Here is a 14895-nt window from a genome sequence, read left to right on the forward strand (position 1 = left end):
GTCCCCTTGTTTTGTTGATGGTTTCTTTTGCTGTGCAGAAGCTTTTTATTTTGATGTAGTCCAATTTGTTTATTTTCACCTTAGTTTCCATTGTCCTAGGAGCTGTATTGGTAAAGATATTACTATGATATATGTCTGATATTTTGCTGCCTATGGATTCTTCTAAGATTGTTATGGTTTCCCGTCTTACGTTTAAATAACATAAGAGGACTTTCTTGAATTATGAACTGATCGTTCATTAGATATAATCATGAATGGAACCACATGCTTTAGTACTTTGCTAATTGTTTATGAGCTTTTGGATTTATCACAAACAGGCTAATGCTATACTTTCTCTTTGTTAAACTTTTGTAGTTATAATTATGAAAAGAAAAAAGTTGCTTTTGTACCCTCTTATCTCAGTTTTTGTAACCTTTCCTTTCTGTAATATCCCCATCTCCTGTCCAGGTAGCTTCTGCCTTCTCCATCACTTCCTAGAGCCCCAACAAGATACCTTTCAAAGCCTGCCCTTCCCAGGCAGTCTGCTCTAAAATTATCTATCCCTCTCAAAGCCCAACAAAGCAGAAAGTGATAAGAAGAGTAATACACACTAATCAATTAGTGCCTGGAAATGACACGTTAGCCAGGTTTTCTGAAACAGTATCCTGTGAGTATAAAGTCCTTTTGGGAGTGAGAAAGTCCAGATCTCTCAAATTGTATGACTTTGTAATTCTATTCTTAGAGGTGATACTTGCCAATTACAAGTCAATACTTGCTATTTTCCTATTTAAAAGAGCAAAACAGCATGTAGGTTCATAGAGAGGCTTGAATGCAAAACTGACCTCTGCCAAACTTGAAGATTCCAAGAGTCCTGCTTTCTAAATATCCTCCTATAAAATAGAGCTAATATGCTAATTAGACCAAACAGCAGAGCAACCTTCCGGATGAAGCTGGGGCTGCAAGGGCTGAGCCCCTTGCACGAATTTCATGCATTGGGTCTCTAGTATCTATATATATATAAAGAGCCAGGGGCCATTGCAACCGAACGGTCAACCGAATAGGCTGAGTGGGGCGACAAGGCCACGAGGGGCGTTAGTGAGGGACGACCAAACGACTGAGCAGCAGGCTGTGTGGGGTGACCAGGCCAACAGGGGGCGCAGTTGGCGGCAATCAGGCCGGCAGAGGGAGGCAGTAAGGGGTGACCAGGCCAACAGAGGGGGACAGTGAGGGGCGACCAGGCTGACGGCGGGGGGGGCAGTACCAGGCCTGCGGGGGTGGGGGGAGGCAGTAGGGGCGATCAGGCAGGCAGGCAGGCAGTTAGGAGCCAGTGGTCCCGGATTCTGAGAGGGATGTCCAACTGCCAGTTTAGGCCCAATCGGGCCTAAAGCGGCAGTCGGACATCCCCTGAGAAGTCCCAGATTGGAGAAAATCAGGTTGAGCTGAGGGGACCTCCTCCCCCTGTGCACAAATTTCATGCACCGGGCCTCTAGTTTAAATATAAGCATATGTAGCTGAGAGGTGGATGTGAACAGTCACTACTGGCACGACAACAGGGATATCTGGAAGCACACACCCTTTCAGTGAACTCAAATGTGCTTCCTAGTACTTTTTTCCTTCCCTGAGCAGATGACACACAAGACAAGAAACAGACTGTAAAGTTCTCACATGTCTGGCAGGCTGGCATTAGGACACAGGCTTCCTAAGACTTTTTTACTTTGGATTCTTGAGGATGTTGCACTCATGATTGTAGTAAACTTGAGGCCTGATGCACGAAATATGTGCAAGGGGCTTGGCCTTCGCAGCCCCGGCTTCCTCTGGAAGGTCGTCCAGAAGATCGTTTGGCTGTCTGGTCTAATTAGCATATTATGCTTTTATTATTATAGACTAGTAGCCCAGTGCACAAAAATTTGTGCACTCAGGGGTGAGGGTGAGGAGTGGGGCCAGACCCCTCAGCCCGACCTGCGCCCTCTGTCATGTTCCGGGACCCCGGCCACTCCTGTCCTAGGCACAGGCCTACAGGCTTGGGGCAGCCTGGCTCCCGAGGCCCCAATTTATCAAGAGAACAAAGTCAGCATTAGTTACAGCCCTCACAGAACCCAGTACACTGTATCTGTGTGTACAACTGCCTCGTTCATGTGCCTGCTTCGCCCTACTGAATTACTAACATCTTGAGGACATAGCTCTGTCTTATCCTGCTTCATCTTCAGTGCCTGGCCTGGTGCCATGGACCTGAGAGGGTTTGCTGAGTGAGTGAATAATGAGTGATTAAGTGAATGAGTGAATGAATAAGCGAGTAGGTGAATGAGCAAGCAGCTAAGGGGAGGGAACGCGTTGCCACGGCAACATGGCAGCAGTACCAGCCCCACTCCTGGCTCCCTGAAGCCCACCCGGGGAAAGTTGCCCCCTGCTCCCAGAGTCCTGGCACTCCTCTCCTGGCTGCATACTGAATTACTAACATCTTGAGGACATAGCTCTGTCTTATCCTGCTTCAACTTCAGTGCCTGGCCTGGTGCATGGACCTGAGTGAATTTGCTGAGTGAGTGAATAATGAGTGAGTGAATGAGTGAATGAATGAGTGAGTAAGTGAATGAGCAAGCAGCTGCCAGCGGGGATAGTTCGCACTCTGCTCTGAGCTGCCTGACACAAACCCCGGGGAGTTCCCGCCCTGCTCCCAGCGGCCCCACTCCCCTCTCAGGGCTGCATAGTTCGTGCAGGACAAAGGCTGCCTGGGTGTGGGTTTTGGCAAATCAGTGCATTAGCACCTGTCGGCTGGGGATCCCCCTGGAGAGCCATTTGTGGGCCTTGCCAGTGTCAGATCCCCTCGGGATGGAAGTTTGTGGGTGTGGCTGGTGGCATCAGTGCCTTCAGCCCGGGATCCCATTGGGAGGTCCGTTTGTGGGCGTGGCCGGTGGCTGATCGCTGGGGTCCCCGCTGTCAGCCCTGGGTCTATTCCCATAGGGGCCACCTGCCACCCGGGTTGCAAATAGCAGGCCCAGATGGCAGCGAGGCAAGCGGATGGCGCTGTCCCGCCCTGCCTGCAGTATGCAAGTTAGCCGCCATCTTGGATGGTGATTAATTTGCATATCACCCTGATTAGCCAATGGGAAGGGTAGCGGTCATACGCCAATTACCATGTTTCTCTTTTATTAGATAGGAGATGGGAGTAAGAGATAAAGCAGAATTGTAAGGGGAAGGACAAAAGGAAACAAAGAATACTCCACAGGCTCTTATTAGCCATTACTAAACTCCTCAGAAGTGTCGGGGAGGTTACGACCCAGAATTAGCTATATAGCTTTACTCATATTTATTATTATCTCCAGTGGTTTTTCTCATGGAGTCAGGAAAGGGCTATCCAGAATGCTGAAGTAAAGAGAAGTAGGGGAGGGAGTGGAGAGGGGAAATGAAACATCACTTGACACAAAGATCCTATTAAACTCACTTTTTTTCCTTAGATATAAACTAATAGATTAAATATCTGAGTTATTTTACCACTGCTTGAGGAATGTAACACACTATGCTAACCATGTGCCTTTGAGAGAAAAATAAATTTTTTTCAGCGTTTTTACATCTTTTTTTCTAAAATATATTTTATTCTTTTTTTTACAGAGAGGAAGGGAGAGGGATAGAGAGTTAGAAACATCAATAAGAGAGAAACATCGATCAGCTGCCTACTGCACAGCCCCAACTAGGGATGTGCCTGCAACCAAGGTACATGCCCTTGACCAGAATCAAACCTGGGACCCTTCAGTCCGCAGGCTGACGCTCTATCCACTGAGCCAAACCAGTTAGGGCAAGTTTTTACATCTTATCTCCTTTACTATGATCTATTTGGACTTACTAGAAGACTTATAATTTATCCTTAATTTATTTTCTATTATAAACCTTGAGGGGAGTGAGGAGGAAGAAATGTTCATTGAGTACCTACTATATGTCACGTACTCTACTAAGTATTTATATAGTATATCATTATCTCCGTTATGCCACTTTATAGATGGGGAAACTAGGGCTCAGTTTAAATAAGTAATTTGCCCAGGGTGACCGAGTCAGTAACGCACAAACTTAATATTCAAACTTGCATCTACTCTGAAACCAAGGATAGTTTATGGTCTGGTAAAAAGTGTTACTGTTTGATGCACCTACCCTTAACAAATATAAGATGATATAAGAAGTGCTGGATATCCGAAAATAGGCTAGGCACCCTTCCTGATGGAAGACTTGACTTGGGGTGGTGAACAGACAACACACTAAGTATACAGATGACACATTATAGAAATGTACACCTGAAACCTATATAATCTTATTAACTAATGTCACCCCAATAAATTCAATAAAAAATAAAATAAAACCATGAAATCTGATTTCTTCCACAGATTCAAAGACAGTTAAATGTAAGAACTAGAAAGTCCGGGGTAACCAAAGTTTTCAGCTGTTTTATAATACCTTAGACCTGGGAAGGAGGAATACAAACAAAAAAAAAGGGCTTAGAATTTAATCAACAGGAGATCCATATGTCTTCTTTGATAAAAATGGACAGAGACTCAGGAAATAATGGAGAAAACACTTTAAACCACTATCAATACCACAGTGTTCTGTCCTCCCAAGACCAATATAAGAATGATTTTATAAAATAATCCAGTTTATACTGAAAAGCAAGGATTTTGCATTAAAATATCCTACCAAGTTAGTTTCTTGCCTTATTCTGTCTTATCTTAAAAGAAAAATTAATCACAATATAAGTTGCTCCATGTGTTATACTCATATAGTTTATTACTGTACTCTTAACAGTTTGCTAAAATTTGCAATTCTCAGCCCTGACTGGTTTGGCTCAGTGGATAGAGTGTCAGCCTGCGGACTCAAGGGTCCTAGGTTTGATTCCAGTCAAGGGCATGTACCTTGGTTGCGGGCACATCCCCAGTAGGGAGTGTGCAAGAGGCAGCTGATCAATGTTTCTCTCTCATCGATGTTTCCAACTATATCTCTCCCTTCCTCTCTGTAAAAAATCAATAAAATATATTTTAAAAATATTTGCAATTCTCTTTGGCATATTTTGATTAGACTTTCATGGTAACCTTCTGTGGAAACAAGTGCAACTTCTGTTCAAAGCAGGATAGGATAGTGGTGAGTAATAGGAGCTCTAGCATTCAAATTCTGGCACCACAATGTATTTGCTGAATAACCTTGGACAGTTAACCTAACTCCACTAAGACCCGATTTTTGCATTTGTAAAATGGAGATAATCTATTTCATGGGCTTTTAAAGTAAACATTTAAAAAGATGATCCATACAAAGTGCTTAACACAGTTCCTGAGGCATGGCTGGTAATCAAGTGTTAGCCATTTTTTTAATATTATTAGGGAAGCAGATAGAAATAGTAGCAACTATTATCGTTTTCTTTCTCCAAAAGTAAAGCAACAATGTTAAATATGAATGACATCTATCTAAATGCCACTGAAAATAATAGATACTTAACATTAACTTCAATCTGTAAGGCTAAATTTGAACATTAAAGTTGATGACATTGTTTAGGCTATACATCTAAACTATTTTCATGCCAGTCATGAGCCTGCACATGTCAAGACAGATATTAAACAGGTTTAATTAAACCAAGTTTCCAGTTGATAGGTACTTATCTAGACTGGCACTCCTGGCTATAATTAATAACTGGGTGCAAGAGAAAGTTAAATCTAATAAAGCAACATCAAAATCATTATGTACATGTTAGTTAGTATATCTGAAAACACTGAATTGTTTTTAGAGATTTAAAATGGTCATTATACAAGGTTATACACTATTATAGTCTATCAATAAATCTTAATGTTACATATAAAAATATGTATACTTTAAAAACTGAAGGCTCAAAATGTAAACTTGAACTCCAACTTAAATAAGATAGACTAAAAGTGTGTTAAAAAATTTTACAGCCCTAGCTGGTTTTGCTCAGTGGATAGAGCCTGCGGACTGAAGGGTCCCAGGTTTGATTTCGGCCAAGGGCACATGCCCAGATTGCTGGCTCGATCCCTAGGGGGTGTGCAGGAGGCAGCCAATCAATGATTCTCTCTCATCATTGATGTTTCTATCTCTCTCCCCCTCTCCCTTCCTCTCTGAAATCAATAAACATATATGTAAAAAAATTTTTACAAGTTATTTTTATTTGCCTTATACAATAATGTATTTTCTAAATATTCAAAAAAACTTAATTATCTTTAATGTTAGAAAAATTATAAACATACACTGGTTTTCTAGACAGGTTTCAGAATACTCTATGACTTCAGTAGCAGCAAAAGTTATGTAATAACTACAAACCTTTGATTAATAATGGAAAATAGCCAGGAGTGCCAGTTAAAAAGAACAATTGTTCCCTTGTTTACAGGGAAGAAAACTTGGACTCTTTTCTCTTTTAAAAAGATGGAAAAGGGAAAAAAAAGAAAAGTATGTTTTCAGAATTCCAAGAAGTTATTGTAAACACAGACTGTACTTGGATCTTTTTTTTTTTTTAATATATTTGATTGATTTTTTACAGAGAAGAAGGGAGAGAGATAGAGAGTTAGAAACATCAATGAAAGAGAGACATCGATCAGCTGCCTCCTGCACACCTCCCACTGGGGATGTGCCCACAACCCAGGTCGATGCCCTTGACCGGAATCGAACCCGGGACCCCTCAGTCCGCAGGCCGATGCTCTATCCACTGAGCCAAACCGGTTTCGGCTGTACTTGGATCTTAATGAAGAATGGTATTAGGTTTATTTCCTTCTTAAAACTTATTTATTGATTGATTTGAGAGAGAGAGAGAGAGAGAGAGAGAGAGAGAGAGAGAGACATCAATTTGTTGTTTCACTTATGTATGCATTTGTTGGTTGATTCTTGTAAATTCCCTGACAGGGGATTAAACTTGCAGCCTTGGTGTATCGGGACAACGCTCTAACCAACTGAGCTACATATTTTTAACATGTTTGCTCTATTCTGTTTGCCAACCACCACTTTTCTTCCTGGAGAAGAAAGGAGGTGAAAAACTCTAAAAGATAAAAAATGTTGCAAGCTCCAAATGACACGATCAGAGCTTATAGTGTTGTTGTTGTTAATCCTTACCGTAGGATATTTTTTCCATGGATTTATTTTTTTATCTTTTAGAGAGAGAGTGGAAAGGAGGGGGAGAGACAGATAGAGAGAGACAAGGATTGGTCGCCTCCTGCAGGGTCACAGCCCTGCAACCAAGGTTGTGCCCTTGACCTGAATCAAACCTACTATCCTTCTGTAGAGGGCTAATGCTCTAACCACTGAGCACCCAGCTAGGGCTAGTGTTGTTTCTTGATATTTTCAATTTTGAATATCATCCACTGACTTTCAACAATGAATATATTTAGGTCTAATACCTCCCTCTCAATATCCTAATTTTTATATTTTTCCTGGCATCACTGACTGGTTGGCTGATTAAATTCTTGGTTGGAAATCAGAAATCCTGAAGCAGTGAAGAAACCTGTGGCTATCCCAGTCAAATGTAGTTGGCCATAAAATCCTTCCTTCCAAGAATTTTTTTATTAATCCCAAGGAAACAGGCTTCCATGAAACATCATTGGGAAAATACTAGCCTAAGAAATTTCTGCCTAATTAACCAATCAATTATCTAAGAACAATGTTTCTGTTTAATTCTCATCTCAGAGAATTATCTCTGAAGAGAAATAAACTTCAGAAATCATCTAGTCCAACTTCTTTATGCTAAGAGAAAAAAATGCAACTTTTCTGGCTCTTAGGCTATTTCTATAATACACAATCCTTACTGGTCATGGGAAAGGATGGCGGTTGAGGGCCTTCTTGGAACAGACTTAATAGTAGCTGAGAAAGAGAAAGTAGTTGTTTGCAAGGGCCTGTGGCCTTAAGAAGGCAAGTCATACCAGAGCCCAACTGAAGAGGGAAATTATAGACAAGGGCTGTCAGGAGACAATGTGGTGAAAACTACAGTCTAGCTATGGTGACCTCCCCCAAAGAGTTGAAACTCATTTATTCTAATGCAGCGGTTCTCAACGTTCCTAATGCCGCGACCCTTTAATACAGTTCCTCATGTTGTGGTGACCCCCCCCCCCCCCCAAATTCATTGTTATAAATTAAACATAATTAAAGCATAGTGATTAATCACAAAAACAATATGTAATTATATATGTTTTCCGATGGTCTTAGGCAACCCCTGTGAAAGGGTCCTTTGACCCCCAAAGGGGTCACGACTCACAGGTTGAGAACCGCTGCTCTCATGGATGAAAAGCAATGAGGAGTCAGTAGCCTACCCAGTCTTGTAGGTTTGGCAGAAAGGAACTCTAGTCCTAAAATACATTCCTCTTAATTAATTCCAAGTATCTTTCACACATCTGCTATCAGTAAGGGAACATATTTTGATGTCAAGAAAACTACTCTTGTTTCTTTTTTTTTTTTTAAACATTTGTATTGATTTTTTACAGAGAGGACGGGAGAGGGATAGAGAGTCAGAAACATCGATGAGAGAGAAACATCGATGAGAGAGAAGCATCGATCAGCTGCCTCCTGCACACCCCCCACTGGGGATTTGCCCGCAACCAAGGTACATGCCCTTGACCGGAATCGAACCTGGGACCCTTCAGTCCACAAGCCGACACTCCATCCACTGAGCCAAACCGGTTAAGCCTACTCTTGTTTTTTTTAAAATAGGTATTTCATGATCCATTGTAGTTAGGATACAGAAAATAAAGCACTCTTTTCCACTGTGTCCAAATATATAGTTTTCCTTTTCATTTTTTTTCAGTTTTCTTAGTTGTTTCATGAACATAAATGCTGCCTCTCTACTGGACTAAAATCTTTTTAGCCTAAGGCTACGACCATCTGAACTACTGTCAAGGGCTAGTTGGGTTGAATATGATTTTAGTTATTAATTCTCCTGTGACTAAGCTTGCTACTTCTGGATAAGATGAGATAATTTAATAAATCATGTTGAGTGAGCATCACGTAGTGGCTAATAACACCAATTCTGATAGACTGTGAATTCATCTTAGCTCTGATACCCAGGCAGTTTACTTAACCTATTCAACTATCAGTTTCCTCATTTGTTAACAGTTCTACCTCCCTGGGTTATTTCAGAAATATAATTAGTTAATGTATACAAAGTGCTTAGTACAGTGCCTAGCAATGACAATTATTAATGAACTGAGCTTTTATATATTAATGTTATTTGTTACGTTCTCTATCTGCAGTAACTGACTCCTGGTATCAAAATATTTGAGAAGCTAACCAGAAAGTTCTAGGTAAACTTAGAATCAGAGCCAAAATACTTTCAGACAGAGAAAGCCTTGTCAATCATGCCTACCTCACACTTGGTATCTCATGCTGTCAGTTATTAGGTGCCATTCTAGGCACCTAAGGAAGTACAAGTATATGCACAATACACCTAAGCACTCTTTCTTGAAGACTCTAGAGATGAATAATGGAAAATAAAGGGAAGGAGTGGGAGAAAGGATTAAGGAGAACAAAGTAGAAATTCAGATATGGGCCATTACTGGGTAAAATAATTTAGTTTATTTTTAGGAATCTATTTTTGCTCTTAGATTCCATTTTTAACATTAAACGTTAAAAATGTTTATACAGCCCTAACCGGTTTGGCTTAGTGGATAGAGCGTCGGCCTGCGGACTGAAGGGTCCCGGGTTCGATTCCAGTCAAGGGCATGTACCTTGGTTGTGGGCACATCCCCAGGGTGCAGGAGGCAGCTGATCGGTGTTTCTCTTTCAGCGGTGTTTCTGATTCTCTATCCCTCTCCCTTCCTCTCTGTAAAAATCAATAAAATATATATTTTTAAAAATGTTTATACATAGCCCTAGCCAGTTTAGCTCAGTGGATAGTGCGTCGGTCTACAGACTGAAGGGTTGGTCCTAGGTTTGATTCCAGTCAAGTGCACATGCCTGGGTTGCGGGCTTGATACCCTGTGTGGGGCGTGTAGGAGGCAGCTGATCAATGATTCTCTCTCATCACTGATGTTTCTATCTCTCTCTCCCTCTCCCTTCCTCTCTGAAATCAACAAAAATATATTTTTTAAAAAAGACTGGAGTGAAATTTAAAAAAAAAAAAATGTTTACACATAAAGAAGGAAGGAAGGGCCCTAGCTGGTTTTGCTCAGTGGATAGAGCATTGGCCTGGGGACTAATGGGTCCTGGGTTCGATTCCAGTCAAGGGCACATGCCTGGGTTGTGGGCTCAATCCCTAGGAAGGGGTGTGTAGGAGGCAGCCAACCAATGATTCCCTATCATCATTGATGTTTCTATGTCTCTCTTCCTCTCCCTTCCTCTCTGAAATCAATAAAAATATTTTTTTTTAAAAAAGGAAGGAAGGAGGGGAGAAAGGAAAAATGTCCACCCAATTACTCAAAAAGTACAGTTGTAGATAATTCCAAAATATTCTAAATACTCTGGGTTAGGCCAAAAAGAATCCATGCTCAAGTTAGGAAATTTAATTCTTCCTAAAGGCATTAGATAAGAGTCTTATTTATGTTAAGGCTAGCTTCCCCTTTTTACTTCCTCTTTCCTTTTAACTTCCTTTTACAGGAACAACTTCAACTATTCTTATGTACAGGCCCCAAAACAATGTACATGTAAGCACACCACTAATCATATCTATTAAATATCTTGGTTTCAAACAGCACTGAAGCACATGATTCAAACACATGACTGTATACTGCTGAGTGAGAAAGTATCACCAACAAACATAACCAAAAAGACCAAAATTACACGTCAGTTTTACAGAAACACCTATTATAACTTAATCGCTTGATGTCAAGACCCAGTTTTTAAATCCTGCTCAACCTTGGAACTTCCACACTTTTAATCTAGATGTGATTATAATCTAGTAATTTATTATATTGACCCTGTCTAAAAAAATGGCTGTGAGAACAGAAAAAGAATGCTCTATATGAAAGATAAGGAGGCTCAAGGAATGCAGCATTTGTCCTAGCCCAGCGTGTGCAAGAGGCAACTAATTGGTGTTTCTCTCTCACATCAATGTTTCTCAAAATCAATTTTTTTAAAAAAGGTGTGTGTGGGGGGAATCCTAGAATTTAAAGGCCCTTATTTTATTAAGAGGTGATTTAATCCTGACACCCCAAGAGAGAGAGAGAGAGAATAGAGCATTCATCTTCTAGGGAAGGAAAATACAATCTGGCAAACATAAATATGATTATCTGCCAGAAACATACCAAGTGTGAGGTGGGGATGACTGGCAAGGCTTCACCTTGCCAGAATGAAATATTCACCCAAACTATCTAAAATTGTGGCTCTGATTCCAAGTTCACCTAGAAGCTTTCTGGTTAGGTTCTCAAATATTCCGATACCAGGATTCAGATGCCACAGATGAAAGTATAAGAATTCAGGTCCCTGGAAAAGAATATCCCTCTCACAGATTAAAGGAGTGGCATTCTCATTTAAACAAAAGGCAATACAGTGTAGTGATTACGCGCCCAATATTTGGAGGCATAGTGGTTTCAAATCCTGACTATTGCTTACTTCTCTGTGATTCAGTTTCTCATTAAATGAAAATATAATGCTTACATCAAATGTTGTTATAAGGACTGAGCTAATTCATGCAAAGCATTTGGCTGTCATGTATTACTCAATAAAACTATTCAAGTTTTTCATAATAATTATTAAATATCTATCATGATTATGATTTGGGAATGAAAACCAATCATGATCAACTCGAAAGAAATTGTGGTTTCAGACTATCAAAGAAGTGCCACAATGTAAGGCATCAATAGTCCTGCAAGAATTTAACATACATATAAGGGCAGAGAGGCTTTAAAAGGCAGGCAGGAGACAGGTTGTGAAGGGCTTTGTATACTATACCAAAAAGTTTGGATTTTATTTTATAAGCATCAAGGGTCCATATAAAGGTAATCTCAATTGTCAAAACATTGCTAAAATAAATTTAAAACAAACTTTAAATCCAAGTTACAGAACTCACAAAATCAACAAGATGAGGGAATTCCATAAAACTATGGTGATCAATGATTTAAATATTTTAGTAGCAACACAACCTAAATTAAAGTCAAATCCAAAATATCAGTGAATTTAAATGAGTGGAAATAAAACACCACCTTCACCTCCAATATTAAACAGTACATGCTGTTTCCCGGCTCCACAATTCTATTCCTCCAATTGTTGGAGGCACTGTGAATCAATCTGTTTCAAGCCACTCTCCACAACAAAGAAAATACCAGTCCTTGTCATCTACTCCTCTGTCAATCTACAGACCCAAAAACAAAATATGGCACTGGAGTAAAAAGTTCAGCACTCTTGGATGCAAGCAACATCATATATTATGAATGCTTACTTATCTATATATATAAAAGCCTAAGCGACCATTACAACCGGATGACCTCTCGATTGGTCGACCAGTCACTATGACGACACACTGACCACCAGGGCGCAGATGCTCAACACAGGAGCTGCTCCCCGGTGGTCAGTGCACTCCCACAGCCAACCTCCCGCAGCTGGCCAACCTCCCCCGATCTCTCCCCGCAACCAGCCAGCCCTGATCGGCCCCATTGGGGACTGGGCAACACAGCCCCCAATTGGCCCCGATCACCGGCCAGACCAAGGGATCCCAGGCATACACGAATTTGTGCACCAGGGCTCTAGTATATACATAATGCGGAATACAAATAGAGTTAAAAAATAGGTTTCCAGAATGCTTAAGACATAGAAACCAAAGGAGGAAAAGAAAGCGTCTTAGTCAGAAGAAAGAAGAAAAAAAAAAAAGGCAGCTGATTTCACAAAATCTCAGAGTAACTATCCTTTTTTCCTTTTGCTATTCTAATATACTTTCACCTGGTGAAACCAAATAATTTACTATAACGGTGTCATAATAGTGAAGACCATCATAGGACTCACAGAAAACTTTGAAGCCTTACAGTTTAGGTAGTCCAATTTTCACTTTATTTAAAAAATGAATAGATTAGGACCCAAAGCAGTATTTTCCGAAGTACAGAGTGAGAACAAGCTATGGTTTTAGCCATTACATAAGCAACAGTATTTAGTATTTACATATTTACTATAATGTATACCAGGAAAAGGTATAAAATACATCAAAAGTATGATTTCATAGATTATCACTTTGGAAAAGGGTAATGTTTTTTTAAAAGCCCATTAAAACTATGAAGTAAAATAACAGATATTCTTCTAAAAGGCAAATTTTAGGATGGTGGTATGTAGTTCATGATAAGTGAGGTACTGACAGCTGTCCCATGAGGAACAGGGCCTGATTTTTGTTTGTTTGCTTTCTTCTTGTGTTCTGAGATTAGAAAATATGTGATCTTGAGCGAGCTTATTACTATGCTTAAGTTCATTTTGAGTAAAATCAACAAATACTAAGACACATACAGAAATTCTACTGTTTACAGGAAAGAGTCCACTATTGTTAAGAAAATAATGGCACGATAAGTTATTCCTATTTTGAAACTAAGATAGCAGTTTCCTAATGCATAGCCACAAGACAAGCACCTGACCAAAAACAAAACAAAACAAACCACCCCAGAAACACTGATAAATATTCAAACTGTAGGTTGATTTATATGATCATTTTATTTACTTACGGTAATGGGGGAAAAGGTGTTTCTCCATATGTGCTAATCCTATCCTATACAATAAAAGGCTAATATGCAAATCGACCAAACAGCAGAAGGACCGGTCGCTATGACACACACTGACCACCAAGGGGCAGATGCTCAGGAGCTGGCTTGTGGTCAGTGCGCCAGAAACTGGGGCTCATGCAGGGGAGCGCAACAGCAGCAGTCGGACATCCCCAAGGGCTCCTGGACTGTGAGAGGGTGCAGGCCAGGCTGAGGGGACCCCCCCCTCCAGTGTACGAATTTCATGCACTGGACCTCTAGTATTTACATAAATGTGTTCTTTCTCACTAACTCCTGCCAAAAGAATGAATAACAAGTGATCGCTGAATGAATGCCTAGGCATCAATTTTGCTGATGACAAAAATACTCATTTTAAAAAATGTTTTAATATGAGGTATTTTAAGATTAGATTCCCAAGTGTTCTAGCTAATGATGTCTCATGGATTTCAAATGCGGTTATCTGGGCTGGGCAAGAATGTGGGAGAACCACTTCTATCAGGGTATCTGCGGTATTTTCCTGGGAGATCTGAAAACCAGTCTTCAGGGCACCAGGACAGATGAAGCATCCGTCTTCATTCTTGAAATATCTGCTACCAAGAAGCTACATTATTTTCACAAGCTTGAGGGCACATGGTCAGAGCCGCTCGTTTCCAAACTCCCTTCTCCCAGTCACTCCTCCCTCCTCCACAAGGAGGTGACAAGTAGCAAAAGGCAAAATAATATTCCCTTCTCATCTTTTTTCCCCAACCTCAACGTTTTTCGGTTTCCTCTACCCTCGCCGGCCTTTCCTAACACTGTGATGACTAATGACAATAAAAATGACGAGGTGAAAACAGCACTTTCCAATATTTCCCCCGGCCCGCGACTGCTCCAGCCCCAAATTGTAAAATTCGTTTTATCGAACCCCACCCCCCACCCCCACCCCGCGCTTCTGCGGTAAAGCCGCGGAAAGAATGGGCTTTCCTAGAGAGCGTGGACTCTCCAACGCCATAAACCCCAGAGACCTTCAAATAACTAGTTCCAAATTGATCCCTGTAGGCACCGGACAGGCTGCTGACCCGTCCCGGAGCAGCACGGCGGGGATGGGTGGTGAGCAGTGGGGGTGACCTTCGCTTGGTTCAAGGAAGGGTAAGGGTACTCTCTCCTCCCAAAGCCCGACCCCATCAACTTTTCCATCGTCACGACATACTTTCTCTTCTTGGGGCTATCTCAATCGTCACCCCGGCCAACTCCCCTAACCCCACTCCTGGAGACTCACCCAGCAGTTCCGGTCACTCTCCTCCCC

General features: G+C 41.1%; 1 protein-coding gene across 2 annotated transcripts in view; it reads right to left on the reverse strand.

Moving 5' to 3' along the window:
- Positions 1 to 14895, reverse strand: part of SNAP23 (synaptosome associated protein 23kDa) — a 45467-nt gene that overhangs the window by 29075 nt on the left and 1497 nt on the right. The window contains exon 1 of one of the 2 annotated variants that reach the window (XM_006778045.2): positions 14869 to 14893. The exons of the other annotated variant lie outside the window; for it this stretch is intronic. The gene's annotated coding sequence lies outside the window, so the exon portion shown is untranslated. Of the gene's footprint in view, positions 1 to 14868; positions 14894 to 14895 lie in introns of those variants that run through there. 2 annotated transcript variants of the gene reach the window in all.

The sequence above is a fragment of the Myotis davidii genome, unplaced genomic scaffold (genome assembly GCF_000327345.1).
Source record: "Myotis davidii unplaced genomic scaffold, ASM32734v1 scaffold46, whole genome shotgun sequence".
Lineage (NCBI taxonomy): Eukaryota > Metazoa > Chordata > Mammalia > Chiroptera > Vespertilionidae > Myotis > Myotis davidii.